This window comes from Nomascus leucogenys, chromosome 2 (assembly GCF_006542625.1).
Source record: "Nomascus leucogenys isolate Asia chromosome 2, Asia_NLE_v1, whole genome shotgun sequence".
NCBI lineage: Eukaryota > Metazoa > Chordata > Mammalia > Primates > Hylobatidae > Nomascus > Nomascus leucogenys.
Genome location: NC_044382.1, coordinates 57612847 through 57638288, shown reverse-complemented (window position 1 = coordinate 57638288; position 25442 = coordinate 57612847).

Here is a 25442-nt window from a genome sequence, read left to right as displayed (position 1 = left end):
AAGAAAAAGGGATGAGACATGCTGCTTGTATCTGAAGAAATAAAGACAGTGACAGCAAAAGAGAATTTAGTTTTACCAAGGGTTCAAAATGGTGACTTGGGGCTAACTCATAATAATATAAAGCTGTCAGCATAATAGGAAGACCTTGGGTTCCAATAAAAATAATAATGAAACATTATATTATTTTATTACACTTTGCAGATATTGTGTGTTTTACAAAGGAAAGCTTTGTGAAAACCCTTTTTAAAGCAGGTGTATCAGTACCAGTTTTCCAAAAGTGTGTCCTCACTTCATTTCTCTGTGTCACATTTTGGTAATCATTGCAATACTCCAACTTTTTCACTATTTTTGGGTACCACAAACCACACCCATATAAGATGGTGAACTTCATTGATAGATGTGGTGTGCTGACTGCTCCACTGACCTGCCTTTTCCCCAACTCTCTTTCTCTCCTCAGCCCTCCCTGTTTCTCAAGACATGACAATATTGGAATTCTGCCAGCTAAGAACCCTACAATGGCCTCTAAGAGTTCAAATGAAAGCAAGAGTTGCATGTTTGTCACTTTAAATTAAAAGCTAGAGATGATTAAGCTTATCGAGGAAGTCATGCCAACAGCCCAGATAGGCCAAAAGCAAGTCCCTTGTACCAAACAGCCAAGTTGTGAGTACAACAGCAAAGTTCTTAAAGGAAACTAAAAGTGCAACTCTGTGAACACACAAATTATAAGAAAACAAAACAGCCTTACTGCTGATTTTGAGGAAGCTTTAGTAGTCTGGATAGAGAATCAAACCAGTCACACCATTTCCTTAAGCCAAAGCCTAATTCAAGAGCAAGCTCGTATCTTGTTCAATACTATGAAGGCTGAGAGAGGTGAGGAAGCTGTAGAAGAAAACTTTGGAGCTAGCAGAGGTTGGTTGATGAGGTTTAAGGAAAGAGGTTGTCTTCATAACATAAAAGTGCAATGTGAAACAGCAAGGGCTGATACAGAAGCTGCAGCAAGTTATCCAGGAGATTTAGCTAAGATCCTTGATGAAATTGGCTACTCCAAAAAACAGATTTTCAATGGAGATAAAACAAAGTTCTATCAGAAGAAGATGCCATCTACTACTTACTTCATAGCTAGAGAGCAGAAGTCAATGTCTATTGTGGGAAGTCAGGGACCCCGAACAGAAGGACTGGCTGGAGCTGTGGCAGAGGAATATAAATTATGAATTTCATGGACACTTACTAGTTCCCAAATAATACTTTCGTAATTTCTTACGCCTGTCTTACTTTAATCTCTTAATCCTGTTATCTTCATAAGCTGAGGATGTACATCACCTCAGGGCCACTATGATAATTGTGTTAACTGTACAAATTGATTGTAAAACGTGTGTTTGAACAATATGAAATCAGTGCACCTTGAAAAAGAACAGAATAACAGTGATTTTTAGGGAACAAGGGAAGACAGCCATAAAGTCTGACTGCCTGCAGGGTTGGGCAAAATAGAGCCATGTTTTTCTTCTTGTAGAGAGCCTATAAATGGACATGCAAGGAGGGAAGATATGGGTAAATAGTTTTCCTAGCAAGGGATATTAATAATTAATACCCTGGGGAAGGAATTGCATTCCTGAGGGGAGGTCTATAAATGGCCATCTATAAATGGCCGCTCTGGCAGTGTCTGTCTTATGTGGTTGAGATAAGGACTGAAATACACCCTGGTCTCCTGCAGTACCCTCAGGCTTACTAGGGTGGGGAAAAAACCCCACCCTGGTAAATTTGAGGTCAGACTGGTTCTCTGCTCTTGAACCCTGTTTTCTGTTGTTTAAGATGTTTATCAAGATAATACATGCACAGCTGAACATAGACCCTTATCAGTAGTTCTGTCTTGCCTTTTGTCCTGTTTCCTCAGAAGCATGTGATCTTTGTTCTCCTTTTTGCCCTTTGAAGCATATGATCTTTGTGACCTACTCCCTGTTCTTGCACCCCCTCCTCTTTTGAAATCCTTAATAAAACTTGCTGGCTTTAAGGCTCAGGCTGGCATCATGTTCCTACCGATATGTGATGTCACCCCCAGTAGGCCGTCTACAAAATTCCTCTCTTTGTGCTCTTTCTTTTTATTTCTCAGACTGGCTGACACTTATGGAAAATAGAAAGAACCTACATTGAAATATTGGGGGTGGGTTTCCCCGATAAATGTCTGTCTTCAAAGCTTCAAAGGACAGGCTGACACTCGTGTTAGGGGCCATTGAAGCTGATGACTTTAAGTAGAAGCCAATGTTCATTTAACATGTTAAAAACCCTAGGGTCCTTAAGAACTATGCTCAGTCTCCTCTGCTTGTGCTCTGTAATGGAAAAAACAAAGCCCAAATGACAGCTCATCTGTTTACATATAGTTTACTGAATATTTTAGGTCCACTGTTGAGCCCTATTGCTTAGAAGAAACTTTTCAAAATATTACATTCATTAACAATGTACCTAGTCATACAAGATCTTTGATGGAGATATACAAAAAGATTTATCTTGTTTTTATGCTTGATCATGTAACACCCATTCTGCAGGTTAGGGAGTAGTTTTGACTTTCACATATTATTTAAAACACATATTTTATTAAAGCCATAGCTGCCACAGATTCTTCTGAGGCATCTGGGCAAAGAACATTGGCAATTTTTCATAAAGAATTCACCATTCCAGATGCCAGTAAGAACATTTGTGATTCATGGGAGGAGGTAAAAATAGTAAAATTTGTAGGAGTTAAATCATAGATGACTTGGAGGGGTTCAAAATTTCAGTGGAGGAAGTAAGTGCAGATGTGGTGAAAATAGCAAGAGAAGTCGAGCCCGAAGATGTGACTGGCTTGCTGCAATCTCATGATCAAACTTGCATGGATGAGGAGTTGCTTCTCATGGATGAACAATGAAAGTGGTTTATTGAGGTTGAATCTACTCCTGGTGACGATGCTGTGAACATTGTTGAAATGCCAACAGAGTAATAATACAGAGAATATTACATTGACTTAATTAATAAAGTAGTGGCAGGGTTTGAGAGTACTGACGCCAATTTTGAGATAATTTCTATTGTGGTTTGTAAACTGCTATCAAACAGCATCACATGCTACAGAGAAATCTTTTGTGAAAGGAAGGATCAATCGATGTGGCATACTTCATTGTTGTCTTTGCTACAGCCACCCCAACCTTCCACAACCATTATTCTGATCAGTCAGCAGCCATTGACATTGAGGCAAGAACCTCAATAGACCATAGTATGGTATAGACATATCTTTTATATGTGCTGGGAAACACCACCACCAAAAAAGTGTGAATTGCTTTACTGTAATACTCACTTCATTGCACTGGCCTGAAACTGAACCTACAATATTTCTGAGGTATGCTGGTATATACATATATACATATAGACGTATGACTCTATTGTAGATCATCAAGAAGGATTTTCCACCAAACAGACTCTTATCCATATATTTTCAAGCTAAAAATTTATAATAACATTAAAAATTAAATGGTAAGAAGAGAAGGAGAATCTGGGCACGGTGTCTCATGCCTATAATCCCAGCATTTTGAGAGACTGAGGTGGCAGGATTGTGTTGAGTCTAGGAGTTTGAGACCAGCCTGGGCAATGCAGTGAAACTCCGTCTCTACAAAAAATAAAAATCATTAGCCTGGCATGGTGGTGTGTACCTGTAGTCTTAGGTACTGGGGAGGCTGAGGTAGGAGAATCACCTGAGCCTGGGAGGTGGAGGTTGCAGTGAGCTGAGATAATGCCACTGCATTCCAGCTTGGGTGACAGAGCAAGACCAGGTCTCAAAAAAATGAAAAATAAAGTAAATGGGAAGACCGTTTAAAGACCAGAAGCTCAAGTTTCTCCAACTAAGCATATTGCATCTGTCAACTCAATTCAACCCAGACTAATAATAATCCCAATAACAATGACATTAGTAAACATTCACCAGGTAGTCAATGCCATGCTAAAACATTTTGCATATACTCCCTCATTTCAGCTTCAACTTCACAACACCAATATGAAGTTGTACATAACGTAAACATAGAGTTACAGATGTTCAGTACACTTCTTGTAGCCATTGAACTAGTAAATGGGAACCTAAGATTATAAATGCAAAGAATGTCTGCACTGTAAATATTATATCTAAAAATCCCTCTGGGATTGCTATGCCTATTCAACTCTATTGGTCATCTCTTTGAAGGTTTTGTCCTGATTCAAAGAATAAATACACTAGAGGAATCAACAGTCATCGATGCCCTTGTTTGTACCCGCTTCTTGCTAAAATGCACTCTAAATCTGCCAATGAAACTTTTATATAAATTCCCTATTCTTCTGCTTGAATCCACATGTGACTTCATAACACTTTCATAATGACCCACATTTCAATGGGACTTATGTTCATTTTAATATTGTGTGAGCCATGAGTACCACATAGTAATTCATCTTTTATTAACAGCATCGACTCAAGGAAAAATTATATTGTCACGGTTCATACTACTAAGAACCATTTATATTCATTCCATCTCCCTGATTTCCTCTAAATCCTATTTCTACACAATCCTCTGATCTTTTCTTGTTTGAAATATGTTATTCCAGATAAAGCATGCATATCTTTAAAATTATAATTTTGTGATTATATAGAAATTTAAATACCATAATTTGTTGAAAACCAGAGTTTGAAAAGAAGACAAGGAATCCAGGGTCCTTGAAACTTAACCATGCCATCAAAAGTGAAAGAAGGCTGGCATAATTATATAGACTTTATATTGCATCATATAAATATTGCTATAATAATATGCAGAAGGCAGATTCTACTGACAGCTGGGTGTTCTATTCTGTAATTCACTCATCTGTAAAACTAGTAACTTTAATTAAGTCAAAGTGTTTATTAAAACTCTGAGGTCATTAGAACCAGGGAGGTTTGTTAAAAATTGTCTCCTGATAACACTTTTCAGAATAGCCGAGATAATGATGTATCTTAGGTATGTAGGCACGCATGAAAAAATCTATGTATAAGTTAAATAATGCAGTATTCTTTTTTCAGTATTTGGCTTATTCCATTTAGCATAATGTCCTATTATGTACCTAGGTTTGGAGGTAGGTAGGTATTCATTTATTTTACAGTCTCTCCAGGAGATTCTGATAGGGCTGGTCTTTCAGACTAAATTATATGAGATTGCCCCCAGATTGAGGATTCTTTACCTATCAAAATTATTGCCTTTTAATGAATACAAACATGTTTTATAGTGGTTATAAGATCATTCCAGGGCCCAATTATGTGTATGGCAGCAATAACCTAATAGTCAACTAAACAGAACCATAAGGATTATCTGACTGTGAGGGAGAGGTTGTGGATCTCCTGGTGATGTGTACTACACAATATTCAGCATTCTTTTTTTTTTTCCCAGGTATGGTTCTTGTTCTGCACCAGAAAGTTAATGTTCCTATCTCTCAAGTTCGAGTTTCTTCTCATGGTGCTTTACCAAGAAGTGCATTTTGAGTACAAGAAAATTATCATATTGTTACAGAATTTGGCTGGGAGAGTTCCTAGGCAGTGGACTGATAGCCCGGCTGGCAGGGAATGGTACCAGCCCTATTGGGACTGACATTGATCATGGGCACCCTATTAGGGCTCTATTTGGTTAACTGCCTAGGGCAATCTCTTGATTTTGCTCTTGTTACTGAACTGACAGAAGGTGAAGTTTCAATATTTAATAGTATTAATTGTTGGCTTCATTGGCTTTCTCATTTTTGCATATTGTATCAGAAAGTCACTACAGGGGGAATATGCACCAGAGAGAAAAAGATATCTGTTATTTAACAAATATTTATTTATTGCCTATTACATCTCACTATACTAGACACTGGATATAATGTAGTGAATAGCAAAGTAAGTTTTCTCTCCTAATGAATTGTATACTTAAATCAGAAATAATCATGGCAATAATAATAATTATAATAAATGTAAACACTGTTGGGTGCATGTACTAAATGTTTTGGCTCACTGTAGACTCATAACATCCTGAAGGGAGGTATTCTTCTTTTTCAAAATTTTATTTCACATATTTAATTCATACAGCATTATATTTTGATATACATATACCTAGTTAAATGGTTACTACTGCTAAGCAAATTAATCTATCCATCACCTCACATAGTTACCTTTGTGTGTGTACATGTGCATGTGTGGTAGGCGGGGCGGGGGAGGCAAGAACATCTAAACTCAACTCTATTAGCAAATTTCCAGTATACAATACAAGATTATTAACTATAGTCCTCATGCCATACATTCGATCCCTAAACTTATTGCTCCTATGCAACTGCAACTTTGCATCTATTGGCCTGTATTTCCCTCTTTTCATCTCTCTCTGAACTCCTGGTAATCTCTCTTCTACTAATTTTTCCTATGTATTTGACTTAAAAAAACTACATATTATAAGTAAAATAATACAGTATTCTTCTTTCAGTATTTGGCTTATTCCATTTAGAATAATGTCCTTAGGTACAATATATTTCATAACTTCTTTATCCATTTATTTATCAACAAACACTTAGGTTGTTTTCATACCTCAACTATTGTGAATAATACTACAATAAACATGTGAGTGCATATATCTCTATATGGGGCTGATTTCATTTCATTTGGATATATACCGAGAAGAGAGATAGATGGGTCATATGGTAGTGCTATTTTTAGTTTTTTGAGCAACCTTCCTATTGTGTTCCAAAATGGTTGTACCAGCTTGCATTCTTACCAACAAAAGCATACAAGCATTCTCTCTTCTGTACACCCTTACCAATAGTTGCTGCCTCTTATTTTTTTTGAAAATAGTCATACTAACAGATGTGAAGTGATATCTTACTGGAGTTTTGATTTGTATTTCCCTGAGGATTAGTGATGTTGAACACTTTTTAATATGCCTATTGGTCATTTTTATGGTTTTATTTTTGGAAAAATATGTCTTTTCAGGTTCTTCAATATTTGAACTGGGTTACTTGATTGTTTTTAATTATGTAGTTGTATGAGTTTCCTAAATATTTTAGATACTAACTCCTTATCAAAGATACAGTTGGCAAGTATTTTCTCCCTAATCTGTAGGCTGCCCTTTCATTTTGCTATTATTTCCTTTGCTGTGCAGAAACTTCTTAGTTTGATGTAGTCTCTGTTGTTTATTTTTGCTCTTGTTGCCTAAGCTTTTTTGTATGATATACAAAAAACCATTGCCAAGGTCAATGTCAAGGAGATTTTCTCCTATGTTCTCTTCTAGGAGTTTTATGATTTCAGTTTTTATGCTTACATATTTAATCCCTTTTGAGTTAATTTTTGTGTATGGTGTAAGATCAGGGTACAATTTCATTATTTTGCCTTTGGATAGCCACTTTTCCAACACCATTGATTGAAGTGACTATCTTTCCCCCGTTGAGAGTCTTGTTGGTGTCCTTGGGGAAAATTAACTGACCATATATGCATGGGCTATTTTTATGGGCTGTCTATTCTATTCCATTCTTCTACGTCTTTGCTTTTATGCCAGATTTGTATTATTTTTATCTTGATTTTACAATGTGAATCTTGAGACAAGGAGTCACTTAACCAAGGCTAAAACTACATGGCATACTCAGGTCTGTGTTTCTAATCAGGTTCTTATTTATTAATTTTTATTTTTTAGAGACAGGATCTCACTCTGTCACCTAGGCTGGAATGCAGAGTGTGAACTCCTGGGCTCAAGCAATCCTTCCACCTCAGCTTCTCAAGTAGCTAGAATTACAGGTGTGTGCAAGTACACCTGGATAATTTAAAAACAATTTCTTTTTTTTAGAGATGGGGTCTCACTATGTTGCCCAGGCTGGTCTTGAACTGCTGTCCTCAAACAATACTCAAGGGATACTTTTGCTTTAGTCTCCTGAGTTGTTGAGATTATAGGCGAGAGCCACCATAGCAGGCCCTAATCAGGTTCCAATCTGTTTTGAATTATAATCTAGATTTCAAAGACTTCATCACTCCCCAGCTACATGACCTCAGACAAGTTGCTAAGTTGTCCAAATATCAAATTCCTCATTCGTAAAATAGGATTAAAACATCTACCTTGCAGTATTGCAATAAAGTCATAAGAATTAAATTGAATTAAAAAAAATGTTCCTAGCTTAAAATCTGGCTAGCAATTCACAAATGCCTGTTCTTTTTCTGAAGCTCACCCACAGCCTACTTTTTCTGGCTTTGTCTGTAAGACAGGCAAGTGGTAAATCACTGAAGCACACAGTTATCAGATCTGAAATAGGAAAATCATGGGGTTTACACATGATTGAGCCACTGATAGCTTTCCATCATGTAGAAGACTTCATTCAGTAAGGGAGCTGACCACAGACAGAGAGTAGAAGCCACAGCGTATCAAGAGTTTAGATGAGAGCTGTCCAAAATCAGTGTCCCTTTGGAAGCAAAGCTTATTGAACACTAAATATTCCATTGAATCTAAATATACCAACAATAGGAAACAAGGAACTTCTTTCAACCACATAAACTCTGATTTCCAGCATTGTTTCTGATATAGGAGTTAAGAAGAAATCACTTAGGCAGATAGTAAGGGTATAGGAGTCCTCAGTAAGGCTGTTATTTTTAATGAAAAGCAGCCCTAATTCATTTTCCAGCAAAGAGAAGACTGTAAAGTCGAGCTGCAGACACAGACAAGCAAGCTGGGAACTTGCATGGGTGAATACCGGCCGGGACTAGGGGCTAGACATGTTCAAGATGGCGGCTCCATCTTCCTTCTCTGTCAGCCACGTGTATAAGGAACAGACAAGATGGAGCAGATCAACTGGAAAGGCCATTTGCATAATAAGATTAGAGTGGGGCTACCACCCTTCCCTGCACGCTATGTAAATGCCATACAATCTGTGAGCCCTATGTAAATCAGACACCGCCTCCTCAAACTGGACTATAAAATCTGGCACATTTGCTGCCAGCCATCCCTTTCAGCTTGGAGAGCCCTCTTCCTATAAAGAAAGCTGTTTCTCTTTCTCTTCTCTTCTGCCTATTAAACCTCCACTCCTAAACTCCTCATGTGTGTGTGTCGGTGTCCTAAATTTTCCCGGATTGTGACAACAAACCCTAGGGTATATACCCCAGACATCGTGGCCACTTCATTTCCACAGGAAAATAAGATGAATTCTTTCTTGACAGGTTGGGAATTCCTTTTAATTTGGTGGTAATGAGATCCTTAGTAGTGATATCTAGACATAGACATATTTGTATGAACAAATCTCTGTTCTTTAGGGTTTGATTCAGTAGTTCTCAGGTATTAAAACCACCTTTGCAAAAATTAGAACAGTGAGAAAATTATGCCAGTGAAAGAGATCTTATCTAACCAACCCCCATCTTTCTTTTAACCTCCAAAGTATCCTTAATCATTCCTAGGCTTGAAACTGCCTTTGCAAAATTATAACTAAGGAAATTATGACATTGAAAGATATCAGACTTAACCCAAATCCATCTTGCTTCTAACCTCCAAACTGTCCTTGTCCATTCCTGGGCATAGGCTGAACTAGCCTTGGGAAGGAATTTAGTTTATAGTTTAAATAATAGCCCTTCTCAAAAGCTAAGCTGTTCTTGTAAAACGAATAAAAGGCCACCAGCCACCAAGTTAGGAAGAAAGGGGCTAGAATTCTAAATATTACCAGCCATGACTCCAGATATAATAAGATTTGCAACTTCCCCACTTACTTTTGAGGATAGCATCAAGAGTAAGTATTGAGAACCTAAGATTGAGCTGTCTTTCCAGGTTTTTGCATTTCTGACAATTGTATGGCCCCAACTGGACCTGCCAACCAGTTCTGTGGCCCCACACCCAGGAACTGAACTGACTCAGCATAAGAGGACAGCTTCTACTCTCTATGATTTCATCCCCGAGCCAACCAATTAGCACTCCCGACTAACTGGCCCCCTACCCACCAAATTATCCTTAAAAACTCTGATACCCGAGTTTTTGGGGAGACAGATTTGAGTAATAATAAAACTCCAGTCTCCTGCACAGCGGACTCTGTGTGAGTTATACTTTCTCTACTGCAATTCCCTGTCTTGATAAATAGGCTCTGTGTGGGCAGTGGGCAAGGTGAACCCATTGGGTGTTTACAGGCTTAGGCCAAACTAACTTTGGGAGACATTTAGCTTATAGTTTAAATGATAATAGCCCTTCCCCAAAACTAAACTGCCTTCGTAAATCTAATGAAAGACCACCAGGTTAGGAGGATGAGGAGCCTGGATTCTGCTAAGGTGTAGACATGAATTATTACCTGCCTTTATTCTGGAGTTCACAAGATTTGCAAATCCCCAATGACTCCTGCAGATATCATCACTATTGTAGAACTTAAGATTGGCCTTTTGAGATGTCTTTTCAGGTTTTTGAATTTCTGATGACAAACGGCTCCACCAAGATCAGCCAACTTGTCCTATGGCCTAAGGCAGAAGTGGACTTCCTGGCTCACCAAACTATCCCTAAACAATCCTAGCCTCCAAAGTTTTGAGGAGATTGATTTGAGTGATAACTTCACCATCTTCCACATGACATGGTTGGCTTCATGTCAATTAAACTCTTTCTTTATTGCAATGTCATCGTCTTAGTAAATTTGTTTTGTCTGTGCAGTGGGATGGAATAACCCATCAGGTGGCTACAATATTAATCTCCATTGTTTGCTTCTTTTCTTTCTGTCTTTTTTCTTTCTTTTGTTTTAAGTGTAGGGCCAGAAAGGTGTGATACTTTTCCTCATTTATCAGAAGCATCATGGCTGATACTCTTATAACAAAAGACAGGTTACCAAGAGATGAGCATATCAAATCTATTTATAAAAGATTTACAGCAGGGAATGGTGGTTCATGTGTGTAATCTCAACACTTTGGGAAGCTGAGGTGGGGGGATGACTTGAGCTCAGGAGTTCTGCACCAGACTGGGCAACAAAGTGAGACTCCATCTCTATATAAATAAATAAATAAATAACCAACAAAAAATCCATAGAATTTTAAATGACTCAGGAGGCTTCTGAAATGAAAACTCAAAGGCCCAGGGAAACTATTCATGTTTATGCTTAGATTCAATGAGCGGTGGACACCCATGAAGAAATGTGATTGGGACAATATCATGGTAGTAGGCTGAGGAGGAAATCCAGCAAGGCCTGTTCAGATTCTTCTCAGCTTCTCTGTGTAACATGCCCTCCTCTAAGGTATGGGGCAGGGCACCTCTAGAATGAAGGTGTTAGAAACAAATGCTTGGTGTCGCAAAGAAAATGAGCACTTAAACAGAGGATTTCTCAGCAAGGCAAATTTACTTCTGCAGAGGAGTGCTTCTCACAGGTCTCGTCACCACAAGAGCACACCAAACAAAGGAAGAAAGGGGTTTTTAATCCCTAATGCAGCTTGTCCCTGTTACTGTGTCCTGCCTCCACTGGCTGGAGTTGGACCGCACAATCTAAGCTGAACCCAATTGGCTAACTTGCATGGTACAGGAGTGTGGTCATACTGGCAGGAAGGGCAGTATTGGTGGGAAAAGCCATTGTGATGAGAGGGGTAATTTACAGAGTGGGTAGCAGATGTGGGCTCTGTAGATAAGGACTGGCGGGAAAGTTGTTTACTGAAACTAAAACAGGGAGGCACAAAGGATGAGGAAGTTAGTTTGGCCTTGGAAGTAGGGAACAAAGAACAAGGACACTGAACAAGCTAAACCTTTGAAGAGGAACTTCTTTTGTATCTGACAAAGGTCTTCAAGGAAGAAGGGAGAGAGGACCTTTCTAGGTTTTACGGTTAATGCTGAGGGAGAGGAGTTCTAGTTTCTAAGATTTACCTTGAGGAAGAAGAATTCTAGTTTCTATGGCTTGCAGACAAGGTAGGTCAGAGAATTTCTTTATTACTAGTATCTATGACCCATGAAGACAGAAGTAGGAGAAGGTCAAAGAGAAGCTTTGCCTCTGAAGCTACTTCTGAGGCCTTTTAATCTCCTTTAATTACAGGTACTCAGCACAGCAAAATGCCAAGCTTTGGGGTATCAGTTTCTGAGCCCCAAAAGAAACAAGTTCCCACATAATACTCTTATGGTTTGTGTGGAGACATTTTTTGAGAAATACACCAATAAACATTTAGGAGAAAATACACTATTATTTATTCATAAATAAGATTAAGAGTGTTTGAAATGTAGTCTTGCCTCCTGAGGTAACATTTAAAGTCCTCCTTACTCACCTATAACTTAGAGTACAGGGAGGAATCTGATAGTGAGTTTAGAAAAAGTGAGAAAAAACTTAAATTTAAGACTCAGGAAAGAAATCCAAGAAATAAAAGGCTGAGGGTGGATGGTTAGCAGGGGTTAGAGAATTAACACTTATTTAGCACTAAGCCCTTTTTTTCTCACTTAATTTTCACAGCAAAACAAAGCTGATAAGCATCATTAGCATCCATTTTAAATTTAAGCAAACTGAACTCCAAGAGGTTAAGAAACTTGCTCCAAGTGACACAGCTGGTGAGCATGTAGCAAGTTAAGATTTGACTGAATCTTAGTAAATGTATAAGTTTGCATTGGGACTGGTACTGTTTACATATTCTCTGGCCTTGGCTTACTACATTGTATCTCAGATTCTTTAAATATTAATTCACTTAGAAAACCAAACGTAATATCTTTTACTCAGTAGACAATCAACAACCATGAGTCATAGTAATGTTTCTGAATGTGGTTGAATAGAATCCTACTTCGTCATTCATCTTTAACCTTAGAAAGATTCAGTACTTCCGTTTTAACAATTTATATACATGAGCACAAAAGACTTTATATGGAGCAGGAAGAGGGAGATAAGTTGGAAAGATGGGAGGGAGAGAAAGAGGAAAAAAAGAAAGGTTGAAAATCAGAAAATTTTAGCCTAATGTTTTCTAGGCCTAGGCAGATAATTATAGAATTTAAAGTCAAATTCAAAATTATCCTACTATTTTGCTGAAATGATCAAATAGAAATGGAGCAGGGTTTGTGATGATGCGATGATGTTTGTATTTATTTGAATACTTGCACTGTGACAATAACAGGCCAAAAAAAAAAAGAGACAAATAAGTAAGATACTGAGTTGTTACAAAACAAAATGTATTTGTAAATTGTATTTCTAAATATAATGTACTTTCTGCAATTTGACATTAGCTTGTTATCATGGGTTACTTAGTGGCATTTATTATGCTATTTATTTTTATCTTTTCTTTTTCCTTCCCTCCTGCCTTTCACTCTTCCTTTATTTCTTTATCTTCCTTTTTTAAAGTTTTTTTTCTTTCTTTCTGAAAAACGCCATCCATGTCAGTTTCCCTTTTACCTATTTATGTTTCACATTTGTATTTGTCCAAAAAGTGCAAAAATTCTTGGCACCAGTGCCAGACCAACTGATTTATTTGAATAACCTGTCCAAACTCAGTGACCTACTGACTGCGTGAATGTATGCATGTCAGTTAATTACTTGAAATTAAATTAAAGAAATCTGTAACTCTCATGAGTAGAGACTGTATTCTCATGAGAGACTGCAGATTCAAATACAGAATTATTTTTAAAGATATCCTATCAATTTAGACAATTTTCACGGACAAAAAAATATATAATTATATCAAACGAACACACTAACTTTACAATAAATTTTGAGTGTAAAGATGTTTAAATGTAAAGGTTTTTCACTTCAAGATTTGAAAAGGTTAAAATTTAACCGAGAGTTGTTGTGAAATAGCTATTACTTTTAATCATAAATCTTACTAGGCCTTTTATAAACACTATTACTTATTGGATATTTAGTGCTAAGCATGTACTAAGATATTAAAGAGTTATGGCATTTAATTCTCAAAAAATATAAAGTATAAATAATACTATATCAAGTTTTACTAAGTGGCAGATCTGGATTTGTAGCAAAATGTGGCTCGCATCAAGATCAATGATTTTTACTATAATGTTAAAAAGAAATCAACACAAAAGGTGACTACTAAATAGCTAGGATCTCTCTCAGGGCCTTGGAAGGGCTCATGCTAAGGAAGGATTCTAAGGCATAATTTCGTGTTTAACCTCATTTTGTTGCTAAAATGGTAAATAGAATGATGCATTGTGAACAAATTCTAACTCTTGAATGGGTTTAAACTCCAAGTTCTAACTTAAGATAAACATTTAGTTTTGCAGGGGAGGTTCGGAGACATGCTACTATGGACTTTTATGGTGCCAATGGCTGCCATAGAGTTGGGGTCGTCAGGGTTGAGTAGAATATAATTTATAATGCAAAACACAGCAAAAACAATCAGAAGCAGACCAGCTCTCACCAGCCTGCTCTGTGTGACATGAGAACATGTGGAGAAATGAAGTGTTCGTAATTATGAATAGCGGCTATATTACCATAACTACATTATTCATGGCTTCAAATGAAAATGCTGTCTTGAAATTTCATGCCACTGAATTTTTTATTTTTAACAATAATAATTTCTCTCACTCATTGTTTAACAGCTCAACAAAGCTTCAGAATATCAGAGGGGGTCGAGTTCCTCATGTTTGATTTCTAAATGTGACTCATGGGTTTGGCCATAAACAACAGGTATAATGAAAAGAGCCTTTGGAAAGGGAATCCAGGCAGAGTGGGAGGGACTATCAGGCAATTAGTATCTCCAGTCCACTGAAGAGTGAGGAAATGGGCCACTGATTGCTGTTCTCAAGTGCTCTCTCACCCTTAGGTGTCAGGGCAACAACAGGTCAGCAGAAATTCTGTCTGTCAACAAGATTTTACCTCATTGTCTAGACGGTAGTTTCAACTTCTTGCCTTTAGAAGAACATAGGAAAAGCAGTCCCAGAAAGGCCTTGATTTTTCAACCAGAACAAAAAGAAACACACACATACATGCACACACCTCAAGTAAAAAGAAAAAAAAAATAGAAAAAAACCCCCCAAAAAACAGGAAAGCAATACCCCCACCCTTTCTGGAGTTTAATATGTAGAAAACAATTTATATGCACTACTTCATTTTATTTTAAACATTGTCATGGAACATATGAGGCAGGCAGTTTTATGCCCATGATAAATGAAGCATTCACAGAGTTTGCAGAGTTGCCCAAGGCCAATAATATAAGTAACAGAGCTAATATTCAGTCCCAAGCAAAAAGGCAGGAGCTCTTTACTTAGGCTTCATAAGACCTTCTGAAAAGTCAAGAGTATTACTAATAAATTCTCTGGTGGAGGTGAGTCTTTCTTGTACTAGCTGTGCAACTAGAAGTTACTTTATCTGTGTAAATCTTATCTACCAAACAAATAGACATAAGCTAACATTAACCTTGTAGGAGTGTTGGTTGGATTAAATAAAATAATCGTAGTAAAACACTTCCTTTAGGATGCAGCACAGAGACAATGCTCCATAAGTCATTGTTTATGACCTTAAAGATGATGAAAGATGATATAGATAGGTAGATGTATATGCAGATATAGATATACACACAGACACAAGTGTATACACATTTACACACATACATATGTATGTGTATTGATTTACATATGTTTTATTTTGAAGAATCTCAACCACATTCAAGAATGAAAAGAATAGTATAATGAACTCCCATTCACTACTATCCAACTTCAATAGCTTCTCAACTCTTTGCCAATTATGTTTATTTACACTACCAACTCCTCTCACCACTGAATTATTTTGAAGCCAATTCCAGATATCATACACTTTCCTTCTTAAGTATTTTAGTATTTCTGAAAGACGAGTCTTTTTTCTTCTTTTTTTTTTCTGTTTTTGAGAGGGAGTCGCCCTCTGTAGCCCAGGCTGGGGTAGAATGGCACAATCACAGCTCTCTGCAGCCTTGGCCTTCTGAGCTGAGGTGATTCGCCCATCTCAATCTCCCGAGTAGCTGGGACTACAGCCGTGCACCACCACGCCAGGCTAATTTTTGTATTTTTTGTAGAGACATGGTTTCACCATGTGACCCAGGCTGGTCTCAAACTCCTGACCTCAAGTGATCCACTCGGCCTCCCAAAGTGCTGGGATCACAGGCATCAGCCACTGTACCTGGCCAACAAAATGATGATGGTGGTGATGCCAGTCTTGAGCAGCTGCTGCAAAGATGCCAGCTGAAGTAGGGGAGGTGAGACCAGGGCTGAGTGCTCTGGGGAGCCAGCAGGGGCTGGGAACAGGCAGGAACTCCACCCCCTACCAAGTAGGTGGGCAGGAGCCCCATGCTCCCAGGCACAGCTGCAGTCATCCAGCCACAGCTCCAGGCCTGGATATCCCTGCACTTTCAGGGGCCAGGGAAATCCCTCCACCCCTGTAAGCTCAGAAATGCCTGCTCCTGTTCTCTGGCCTCTCCCTGCTCCCAGCACCTGCTCTGGTTGAGCAGAGTTGTACTGAGCCTGGGTGCTGTTGCAACCTGGCCAGGTGTGTGTGTGCTCCGGATAGCACTGACATGCCAGAACCCTGCTGCCTCTGCCCCTCCAGATATTGGGTGCCAACAAGCACTGGACGGAGACCGAGGAGGGTCTGAGGGTGGCTTGGCACAGGCCTGCAGGCACCTCTCCTCATGAACAGGCTGGGTGCCATGGACAGCATGTCAATGCCAGCAGGAGGCAGACAGGCTCCTGGGTGGGAAGGGGTGGGTCTCACAGGTGAAGCCCCATCTTCAAGCCAAAGAGGGCCTGAAGCCTGGGTACTGGACTCTCAGTTCGTGGTAGAATCCACCACCCTGAGTGAGAACTTATGGTGCTTTTTCCAGGCCCACCCATGGCTGCCCATGGACCAATCAGCATGTACTTCCTCCCTTCTGAGTCCATAAAAACCCTGGACCAAGCCAGACAAACACAGATGTCAGGACTACTGGCCTGCAGAAGGGAGCTACCCACTGTGAGTCTCTTCTCCACTGAGAGCTGGCCACTCATTAGGACGACCTGCCTGTGGAAAGAGCTACCCACTTCGGGTCTCCCGAGAACTGTTCTGTCACTCAATGAAGCTCTCCACCTTGTTCATCCTCTAGTTGTTCATATGCCTCATTCTTCCTGGGTGTGGGACAAGAACTTGGGACCCACCGAATGGCAGGACTGAAAGAGCAGCAACACACAGGGCTGAAATACCTTTGTCTTTCCCCGCTGCCTACACCACTTACCATATTGTGAGAGATGAGAAGGAGAGAAAAGCGGCAGTCTTTGGGAAGCTCAGTCCTAGTGGCTCCCCAAGACAGGGCCATGACACCTTCTTTGGGGCTCTGCAGTTCTGAGCTTCTCCAAGCTCCCGGGTGCCACTGCATTCCCCTCGTCCAGATGTGGGTGCCTGCAGCAGAAGCTGCTTGTGGTACATCTGATCCAGCTACAGCCTTTCATGGAGCTGACGCCTGTGCTGGCTCCTGGAGCTGTCTGCCCTGTGACAGCAGCTGGCATACCTGGCTATGTGCAGTGACTGGACCCCATGGTCACTGCTCCACCCTTGGCTTGCCCTTGGCGGGTGTGGGATCTAGGCCAGTAGTGCAAGCCAAGTGCAGTCGGCTAGGCTGAGTGGGTAGAACAAGCTAAGTGGGTGGAATGAGCCGAGCAGGCCTAAGTAAAAACTTGGACAGAAGCACCATTGGCCACAGAGGTTTCCAGCTGGAAAAGGGATGGCCAAAGGATCCCATGACAATGAGTCTTTTTAAAAGCATAACTACAATACCATTATCATATGTAAAACAAAAAGTGTTTTCTTAATGTCATCAAACATCTAGTCAGTGTCAAATGTTTTTCTATTTATCTTGCAAAGAGGTATGTGTGGGTTTTCTCTTTCTGTATTGTTTGAATTAAGGAACAAATAAGGGGATTTACTTTTTTAGCCTGTGGTTTCTTAAATCTGTTAAGTATCATTTTATCTAAGCTCCCCCAACCCCTACCACCACACAAGCAAATTTGGTTTTAGCTTTGAAATTTTTGCCAATTTTCTTTCTATGTTGTTAACAAAGGTGGGAATGGATATACACAGGTAGGTAGGTAAACAGACAAAACTACATTATAAATATAATACTGCTGTGTACTTCCATTAGAAGGAACATAATGTTTGCTTGTTTCCATTTTTTGTGATATTGACAACCATTAATCTTTTATTTGTATTTTTTGAGGCAGGTTCTCACTCTGTTGCCCAAGCTGGAGTGCAGTGGTGCAATCATAGCTCATTGCAGCCTAGAACTCCTGAGCTCAAGCCATCCTCCTGCCTCAGCCTCTTGAGTAGTTAGGACTACAGGCATGAGCCACCATGCCTGACTAATTTTCTTTACTTTTTGTAAAGACAAGGTCTCACTATGTTGGTGAGTCTGCTTGTCATCTTTTTCTAGGTTTGCTATCATGTAACTTATGACCAACAGTAATAGTTAGCCGAGAGAAGTCTTGGAAAGATACAGTCTTGGAAAGACAACTTGATATAACTTTGAGATGATGAAAAACAGAAATTAGACCACCCATAAACCACAAAATAACAGTCCCCATTGTTTGAGACACCTAGAACAATTTCCACCCAGCTAATAACTGTTTCAAATGTATTAAGTTACATGGGCAGTTATAAACCAAGAAGCCATATTTCTTACAACTGAATAATTTCCATTTCAATATTGGGCAAAATTGTCATTATTATAAAATTAGGCCTTTAACATACTCTAAGATTACATAGAAATTTCTTATATTCATTCCTAAAATTTCTTCTTGAAGTTATAATGTTTATCTTTCTTATTTATAATGTTAGAAGTTACTTTTCCCATTTACCTATGAGAAGCATGAGTATTGTAGAAAAATTAAAGTGATGATAAACTAATGATAGTAATAATAATAATAATAATAATTCCCAAATCTCACCCACCCAGAGATAGTTGTAGTTATTTCATTTCCTTTCAGACATTTCCCATGCAAATAAATACATATAGAGATAAAACTTAATCTAAATGATAGTGGGTTCTTCTATATGAGTTAAAAAGATAGATTTATAGACACTATTTCTTTGACCTTCTAACAAAAAGGATCCCCAGCCTTTCCCCAAAGAGGTAGACTTAAAAATTCATCCTGGAGCAAGTCTTGAGGGTTCCACTTACTCACACTGATTTATGCCAGGCAGATGCCGCCTTAGAGAAAATATATAAAGAAAATCTTCATTTGGTTTATTAAAGTCCAGCACTCCTCCTTTGTTGAAATCTGAGAAGAGAGAACAATTTGCATAAGAAGTGTAGGTTTTTGTTTTCTGATTTTTTATTTCTTTACTTTTTCGGAGTGGGAGCCGGGAAGGATTGTAGACAGTAAACCTCTATCCCTCTCCCAAGTAAGAACATAGGTCAAGGAAGACCAATACAGTCTCAAACAAGATAGCAGGTAAAGGCCAAAAGGCTCCTGAAATAGTCACCATAAGTGCAGAGAACAGGTAGGGCTTTGTGGGCATGTGGCTTGTGCAGTCACACAGGGTTCTGGTCTCATACTTGCTTTCATGTGCTGCTCTTGAAATTTTTAATAATTTCTAAACAACAGGTTCTGCCATTTTATTTTGCACTGGGTCTTGCAAGTTATGTAGCTGGTTCTGGGAGATAAAGATGAGATTAGTGAGCTGGTGTTAGCAATGAAAAAGAGAGCCATGAAGGGGCTGTGTTAGTCTGAGTGCAGAAGTAGGAGACAGGGAAAGCATGCTTTCTGCTGAAAACTTATCCCCTTAGTGGTGGTTGTGTGAGTCTATATGCTCCTGTTTTTTTGTTTTTGTTTTTTTTTGGTGGGGGGGTGGTCATGGTAGTATGTGTGTTCATGATGAAAAAATTGATCTCCGATAAAAGTCATACTTCTATATAAAGGGGTCACCTGCCAAGACATGGGACTACCTTGACTGAGAGTAACATACTGAGTTATTGTCTTTTCCTGAATAACTATAAATTGATGGAAGAGGCTCTGCCTTTGTTTTGGAACCTGGGATGCCTGGGACAGTCATTCTACTCCACATTAGTGGTAGACAGTTTCTGCTTCTTTCCAGGTTTTTCTCTGCTTTTTTCTATTGATTTCAACCCATAAAAGCTGCTCCTAAGTGTAGGGCCTAACTCTCCTTTCCTGGATGTTCATAAGGTTTCAAAGTTTAAAACCCATTGTGATCATAACAGTGGCCTTGAGTCCCATGGAAATGGAAAGTAAAAAGGACAAACACTCTTTGACTCATAAAAACACATGCTAGCATTCAGGATGCTTGTATCATTGCCTGCACATGGAGATAAATGTTAACAATGGGTTGTTTTCCACTGCACAGACAAGAGCACAAGAATTTCACAGGTATTCTTATGAAATCACAAGAGTAGCTTGAAAACAGGCTGGGCGCAGTGGCTCATGCCTATAATCCCAGCACTTTGGGAGGCCAAGTCGGGCAGATCACCTGAGGTCAGTAGTTCGAGACCAGCCTGGCCAACGTGGTGAAACCCCATCTCTATTAAAAATACAAAAGTTAGCCGAGCGTGGTGGTGCACACCTGTAGTCCCAGATAACTAGGGATGCTGAGGCAGGAGAATCACTTGAACCCAGGAGGCAGAGGTTGCAGTGAGCTGAGATCATGCCATTGCACTCCAGCCTGGGTGACAGAGCAAGACTCTTTCTCAAACAAAAAAAAAAAAAGAAAAAAGAAATAGAAAAAAGAAGAGTACTTTGGAGATTTGGCTAGGGCTCTATTAGATTTTTATCACAATTGGAAAGTTGATCCTGAGATCTGTATTCTAGGTTAGCTAAGAACATATAATTTACATCCCACATTTTCCAAATACTAAGGAAATGGTCAAAGAAAAAAATTTTTCCTGAAGAATAAAAGTCCTTTTAATTATCAGACATAGAGAGACATTAAAATGAGACTGCAATCACACCCTACTGCCCACTTAGAGCTATGTATTCGTCTGTTGAAACTGCTTGTTATTGCCACGAGTAGCTATAAATTAACATGATAATGCCACACTGGACACTATAACCCATACCCAATAGCTTAACAATGTATAGCCAATTGCTAACCAGTGTTATTTCTGTAAACCAATGAGATTTCCTGGCAAGAAATTTTGTATCAGCACACTCCCTCCCCACCGCCTTTTTTTTTCCTTTAAATATCCACTTGTAACTGCTGCTAATCTGAGTGTATATTCAGAGCAACTTGAATCTATGATCTCAGGTTGCAATACTCAAACTTTGCTCAAATAAACTCTCTGCTTATATTAATTTGGCCTCAGCTTCTTCATTTTAGATAGAAGGAATCTGTATGACATAATCTATGTGAATAAGAATGATAACATTGCAATATGCACACTGTTCTGTATCTTGGTTAAAAAATAGTTTAAGAATATATTGTGAATTACTTTGAAAGCCACTGCAGGGCTAAATCATATATTTCTTTTATGGCTACATAGTTTCTTATGGTCTGGTGCCATAATTGCAATAATTTTTATCGTTTCTGCCTTGTACACTGTGTCTGTTTTTTTCATTTGGTCAATAAATATTTATTGAGTCCATGACCTTGGCGGTGAGAATGGAGATTGAATAAATGAAACACTTCTTATGACTATAGAGTTTAGATGCTGTTAGGTAGAAAATCAGAGCTACACCACCATAAAATACCTGCATGTGGATATTGTTTTTGAAGCATTTGAAATAACAGTAAAAACACATTCTGAATGGGTTTAAACTGCTTAAGGGTATACTGACAACATATTTTAAGGGAAACAGATTTTCCATATGTAAATATGTTGTTAGCAACTAGACTTTATTTACTTATGTATATATTAATATATTTTTAAGTTTTACTGTAATGATACATAATTGTGCATATTTATGGGGGTGCAATGTGATGTTTTGATACATGTGTACACTGAATAATGATCAAATCAGGATAAATAGCAAATTCATCAACTCAAATATATATCATTTATTTGTGATGAGCATATTCAAAATCCTTTCTTCTAGATATTTTGAGGTATACATGTTTATTGTTTGTTGCAGGAAGTGAGGGATCCCGAATAGAGGGACTGGCTGAAGCCACGGCAGAATAACATAAATTGTGAAGATTTCATGGACACTTATTAGTTCCCCAAATTAATACTTTTATAATTTCTTGTGCCTGTCTTTACTGCAGTCTCTGAACATAAATTGTGAAGATTTCATGGACATTTATCACTTCCCCAATCAATACTTTTATAATTTCCTATGCCTGTTTTTAATCTCTTAATCCCATCATCTTCATAAGCTGAGGATGTATGTTGCCTCAGGATCCTGTGATGATTTCGTTATCTGCACAAATTGTTTGTAAAGCATGTGTGTTTGAACAATATGAAATCTGGGCACCTTGAAAAAGAACAGGATAACAGCGATTTTCAGGGAACAAGGGAGATAACCATAAGGTCTGACTGCCTGCGGGGCCAGGCAGAACAAAGTCGTATTTCTCTTCTTGCAGAAAGCAAGTAGGAGAAATATCACTGAATTCTTTTCTCAGCAAGGAATAGCCCTGGGAAAGGAATGCATTCCCAGGGGGAGGTCTCTAAAATGGCCGCTCTGGGAGTGTCTGTCTTATGCAGTTGAACATAAGGGATGAAGTACGCCCTGGTCTCCTGCAGCACCCTCAGGCTTGCTAGGATTAGGAGATTCCAGCCTGTCAAATTCTAGTCAGACCGGTTGTCTGCTCTTGAACCCTATTTCCTGTTAAGATGTTTGTCAATGACAATGCGTGCCCAGGGGGACATGGAACCTCATCAGTAGTTCTAATTTCACCCTGGCCTTGTGATCTTGTTCTGCCATTTGCCTTGTGATCTTTTATTGCCCTAGGAAGCATGTGATCTCTGTGACCCACTCCCTATTCATACCCCTCTTGCCTTTTGAAATCCCTAATAAAAACTTGCTGGTTTTGCGGCTCAGGTGGGCATCACAGAACCTACCAATAGGTGATGTCACCCCCGGAGTCCCAGCAGTAAAATTTCTCTCTTTTGTACTCTTTCTCTTTATTTCTCGGACCAGTTGACACTTAGGGAAAATAGAAAAGAACCTACGTTGAAATATTGGGGGCTGGTTCCCCCGATAATTGTTAATTATAGTTACTCAATTATGCAACAGAATAATGATAACTTTATATCTGTTGACCAACCTTTTTCCATCATTCTTACCCTCTATTTTTCCCAACCTCTGGAAATGACCATTCAACTCTCTACTTTTATGAAGTCAACTGTTTTAGATTCCACATATGAGTGAGGTTATACAGTATTTGTCTCTTTGTGTCTGACTTATTTTACATAACATATTGTTCTCCAGAATCATCCACAATGTTCTGACAAGACTTCATCTTTTTTAATGGCTGAATAGTATTGATTGTGAATATATGCCACATTTTTCTGAGTCACCTGTTGGGTGATGGAGACTTCTGTTGATTCCATATCTTGACTATTATAAATAGAGCTGAAATAAACATGGGGGTGAAGATATCTCCTTGACAAACTGATTTTATTTTCTTTAAATATATACCATTAATAAGGTTTTGACATTACTCTAGACATTTACGTTGCTTCTTTTTTTTTGTCATTGTAAATAACTCTGACTAACTGAAGAGCAAAGGTTAGAGCTCACTTTATTATCATCTTCCTGGAAATCAGTGAAAGGAGAGAAACCGAATTATGTTAGTCCTGTTTGTTAAGGAAAAATAAATAAATAAAAGTGACAAATCCATTAAGAAGAAAATAATTTCCCCAGACTTGAATATTGAAAGAAACTTATGGGATGAATCTGCATAGAAAAGAAAAGTACCACTTACAAGTGATGTCTTCAGATGAAGTTTCATTAATTTTACTGAAAAGGTCAAGAAAATTTAAGTGCTTAACTTTTTTTCCTCTTGCCGAGATCATAGTGTTGTAAGGACTATAAAAAATTGACCAATAATTATTTCTAAAAGCAAGTCATCAAAAATCTTATAGTATTTGAATGTAGTCTGTTATTCTGTACCACAGAACTCTGTACAGATAAGCTTAAAGCTTTTAAAAGGAAGATAATAACAAATGAGTGATTATGGCCTTGGAATAAGCCTTGGCTAGAAATTGGATTTTGTATCCTCTGCCAACAGCCTCATAAACATCGAATATGTGTATCATATTCCTTATGTGTTTTCATAGTAGCAACAGCGGGGAAAACCGCCCAAAGAAATGGAATGAACCAGCAGAGAGCAAACAAACAATAAGACTTTTTTTCACCTTTGCTATAATAACAACCTTTGTTATAATTTTGAAGACCGCATGCAGTTGGTATTTGTTGCAAGCACAAGTTTCTTGAACAGTGTTTTCACCCCAGAGGACAAATGAGCTGTTTATGAAGTAGAAAAATTAGGGAGACATTTTTATATTGCAAAATACTACTTTTCTTATCAGGGTTTTTATTGGAAACAGTTGTTTCTGATTAACTCAAGAGTAAAGGAAATGTATTAGGCAGATATGGGATAGACAACACAATCTAGATGGCCAAAGAGTCAGGCTTGGGAAGTGGATAACAGTCAGAGAAGGCTTGATGATCAGATAACAGCCAAAGCCATGCTTTGGGAAAGGACTAGTTGCCACCCCCTCTAGTGCCACCATGGTAGCACAGACCCTGCTGCCCTAGACAGTGAGGTTGCTTCTGTCCTTTCCAGAATGATTCAGCTCCCTGCTCTTTTGGGTCACCCCTTTCAGACTCAAAGTCTTGGGCAGAAACGCTTAATCTCTTAAACATAGGTTTCATGCTTATTTTCTGGCTACCAAGAATCATGGTAAAAAGCAAATGTATGGGCATTTTTGGCTTCTATACTAGAAGTTAGTTGTGTTTGCCAGGAAGGAAGGAAGGAAGTAAAGGAGGGAGGGAGGGAGGAAGGAAGGAAGGAAGGGGGGAGGGAGGGAGGAGGGAGGGAGGAAGGAAGAAAGAAAAGAAGGAGGGTTGGGAGGGAAGGAGGGAGGGAGGGAGGGAGAGAAAGAGAGAAAACAAATAAAAAAAAAGTTAAAAAATGTTGAAATACCACATACCAAAAGATGAGTTGGTGAGGATAAATGCCCACTGTAGTTAAGAGACTGAATTTCCGAGAAGCTTTCCTAGTTGGCCCAATTTCCTGCTCTAAGCTACCTCCCTACCCTGCACTCTCTCCAATAGGATCACATGGTCTCTAGAGTGACACTTCATGGGTTTGTTTCTTGGGCCAAGACAGCAAACTTCAAAGGTGGGGAGGACTTCATTTGTAGGCAATATAGTATAGGGTAAAGAACATGCATATTGATTAAGACAGCACAGAAATTTGAGGAAGTCTGTCTATCTCACTGAATCACAGTTTGCTCATCATCAGTTTCAGTGGTGACACTAACACTTACTTTACTGTTTTAAACTACTCCCTGTGTGAAGAGGAACAGTACAATACCTGAAGCTTTTTATTTGAATAAGGCAGGCATTATTGTGGCTCTCAAGTTTTACTGTCAGTTCTGGGGT